Source organism: Rattus norvegicus, chromosome 2, assembly GCF_036323735.1.
Source record: "Rattus norvegicus strain BN/NHsdMcwi chromosome 2, GRCr8, whole genome shotgun sequence".
NCBI classification, from domain to species: domain Eukaryota; kingdom Metazoa; phylum Chordata; class Mammalia; order Rodentia; family Muridae; genus Rattus; species Rattus norvegicus.
In genome coordinates this window covers 180,568,885-180,572,471 of record NC_086020.1, presented here as the reverse complement: position 1 = coordinate 180,572,471, position 3,587 = coordinate 180,568,885, and positions in this window count along the sequence as shown.

Here is a 3,587-nt window from a genome sequence, read left to right as displayed (position 1 = left end):
TGTAGATCTCTCCTGAAAGACATACCCAGAATGCAACAAATACATAGCAGAATGCCAGCAGCAAACCACTGAACTGAAAATGGGACCCCCATTGAAGGAATCAGAGAAAGGACTGGAAGAGCTTGAAGGGGCTCGAGACCCGTATGAACTACAATGCCAACCAACCAGATCTTCCAGGGACTAAGCCTCTACCCAAAAACTATACATGGACTGACGCTGGGCTCCAACATCATAGGTAGAAATGAATAGCCTACTAAGAGCACCAGTGGAAGGGGAAGCCCTTGGTCCTGCCAAGACTGAACACCTAGTGAATGTGATTGTTGGAGGCAGGGTGGTAATGGGGGGAGGATGGGGAGAGGAAGCCCATATAGAAGGGGAGCAGGAGGGATTAGGGGGATGTTGGCCTGGAAACCAGGAAGAGGAATAACAATCGAAATGTAAATAAGAAATACTCAAGTTAATGAAGATTTAAAAAAAGGCTAATAATAAGATGAATGGTTTCTTCTTAGTAAATATAAAGTTCAGCCTGTCAGTAAGAGAGACTGGCTGTGAAAAAATAAATTGCTAGCTTATGTTTTTTAATTTACATTAAGTTGCTTAGGTATGGTTGTAAGTGTATTCTTGGAACGAATGTGTCTTTTACTTGTATTACATAAAATGTTCAATCATTTAATGTCATTGGGGAAAATGGTATTTTTGTAATTCATGGTAATTATTCACATAAATAAAAATAAAATATAATCACATTGGAATTTTTATGTTGCTTGAAAGATTTCTTGGGATATATAAAGTCTTCAAGAAGAAATAAAAATTTTGGAGCTTGTGGAACCTTGCTACATACATGGGGTGTGTGTGTGTGTGTGTGTGTGTGTGTGTGTGTGTGTGTGTTCTGTGTGTGCATATATTCCCTTTCCCTTTTCTCTGTCCTGAGAGAGTTTACCACAGGGAAACAAAGCATTAAAGTTTATTCCTTCAGAAAGAAGTCTACCCAGTGAATAATTGCCTACTCCATACCTCCTGAAATTAACCTGACCTATTGAAACTGTCTTAAACAGGCATTTATATTTAAAAACTTGTTATAACACATGTCCCCAAAGCTGTTGCCAGTAAGTTGGATTTGTTCTTGTACCTGGGATGACTTTTCTGTCCTCAGTGAGAGAGGAAGTGCCTAGCCTCACAGACTTGAAGTGCCAGGATGTGGGTGGGGGATAACCAATTGAGCCCCTCCCTTCCAGGGAAAATTGGAGGTTTTTGGGGTAAGGATTGTCTGAGGGAGTGGTCACAAGGAAGGCAGTGAGTAGGATGTAAAGTGAAAGAATAAAATAAATAAAATGCAAAATAAAATAAAATGGAAAGCCTGTTTTTCTTAACAATGTGCTACCCATTCATATATTTCTATAATTAGTTTCTATTCTTGGTCATGATTTGTGCACAATTTCAGTATCTGATTTATTGGAAGCCATGACATCAAAGTTACATTAGCTTCACTTAAGGAGAAGCATTTTCAACTGCTATTCAGAAAAATATTGTATAATATACAAATATTTCATTCTGAAATAATTTCCCAGTTAAATTAAATGTAAAAAGAACTTGATATAACTGCTTTTGCTGTACATCCAGTGTTCTGATAAATTCAATTCTAGAGATTTAAAGCTTTAAACATTACTTTGGTTTTCTAATAATTTAAAAGAAAATTGTTCAATCTCCCCATATTTCTACAACTTTGAAGTATACTTCTTCCTGTTTCTATTTTTCCGCAGGGCAGTATCTGTTTTTCATTTTGTTATGATTACCTTCTGTCAATAAACCTTGGTGTATCACAGAGAACTTATCTCCAGATAAGACTATGCATTTTACAGTGTTATGTAGCTCAGCCTGTAGGGTTTGGCTTAAGAATGAAATATATTTCACATTTTAAATATGAAGAATCTTTTGTTGTAGCTTTTTTGTGTGTTTTTAGGAAGATTATCTGTGACTGACAGTGGTATACATACGAGGGTTATTCCTTTTTTTCCCTGATGAATATCTCTATTCCTGTCTATCAGTGATTAATTAATAAAATTTTGCGAACTTGGCTTATATATATAAAGCTGCAGTTTCTCAGTTGATTGTTTCCTTTTTTAATTTTATTTTTTTTAACTTGAGTATTTCTTATTTACATTTCGAGTGATTGTTTCTTTTTTTACATGTAGTGGTACTTTTTCATTCCTCTGCTTGGCTTTAAAGTTTCTGTTGCAGATGATGGTCACCAATTCAGGGAAGCCTAATATTCTACTTTCTTGGAGAATGACTTTTTTCACATGTTCACTTCTATCTGTGTACAGCATTGTGTTAATGGTATTTAGAAAATATCAAAATAAAAGCCTGAAGACTTTTTTAATTGGATATTTCCATTTCATTTTTAATGTAGTTTCATTATATTGCAAGCAATGGGGGGTACCATGATTCAAGCAAACATTGCTGACAGTTCAAACCAAGGTAAGTATATTCCACATTTACAATGTTTACCATTGATTATGGTGAAAACAATCCTGTGAAGTAGAAATTTGAAAATACAAAAAACTTCACTGAACTTATGTTTGCATCGATTGTAGCTTAGATAACTTTCAGAAAACTTTTCATATTCTTCTCTCACCTACACTGTACTCATGGAAACCAAAATCATCCTGTAAGACTCCGTGATTTGAAATTTGAGAGAAATCACACAGTATTTGTTTTCCACTTCTTGAGTAACTTCAGTTAACATGCCTGAGTTTTGTTCATAGTTATTGCATACTATGCTCTTTCTTTTACATGCCCATACACTATTATGTCATGTGAGGTATAAATAGGAGAATTATACTTTTTTCCTTGATGAATATCTCTCTTCCTGTCTACCAGTGATTAATTAATGAAATTTTGCGAACTTGACTTGTATATATATGTAAAGCTGCAGTTTCTAAGTTGATTTTTTCTTTTTTTACATGTAGTGGTACTCTTCATTCCTCTGCTTGGCTTTTAGTTTCTGTTGCAGATGATGGTCACTAATTCAGGGAACCCTAATGATTCTATTTTCTTGGAGTATCATTTTTTTCACGTGTTCACTTCTATCTGTGTACAGCATTGTGTTAATGGTTTTTGTTAATGGTTTTTTTTTTTCAAAATATCAAAAAAAAAAACCACCTGAAGTCTTTTAATTGGATATTTCCATTCCATTTTTAATGTAATTTCATCATAGTGCATGTAATGAGTGGTATCATGATTAAATCAAACATTGCTGACAGCTCAAAACTAGGACAGTGTATTCCACAATTTCAATGTTTATCATCGATTATGGTGAAAATAATCATATAGTGTAGAAATTTGACAATACAAAAAACTTTACTGAACTTATGTTTGCATAAATTGTAGCTTAGATAACTTTCAGAAGACTCTTCATATTCTTCTCTTACCTATACTGTTCTCACTGAAACCAAAATCATCCTGTAAGACACTGTGATCTGAAATTTAATAGAAATCACAGAGTATTTGTTTTCCTCTTCCTGAGTAACTTCAGTTAATATGCCTGGGTTTTGTCCATAGTTACTATAGATTATACTCTTTCTTTT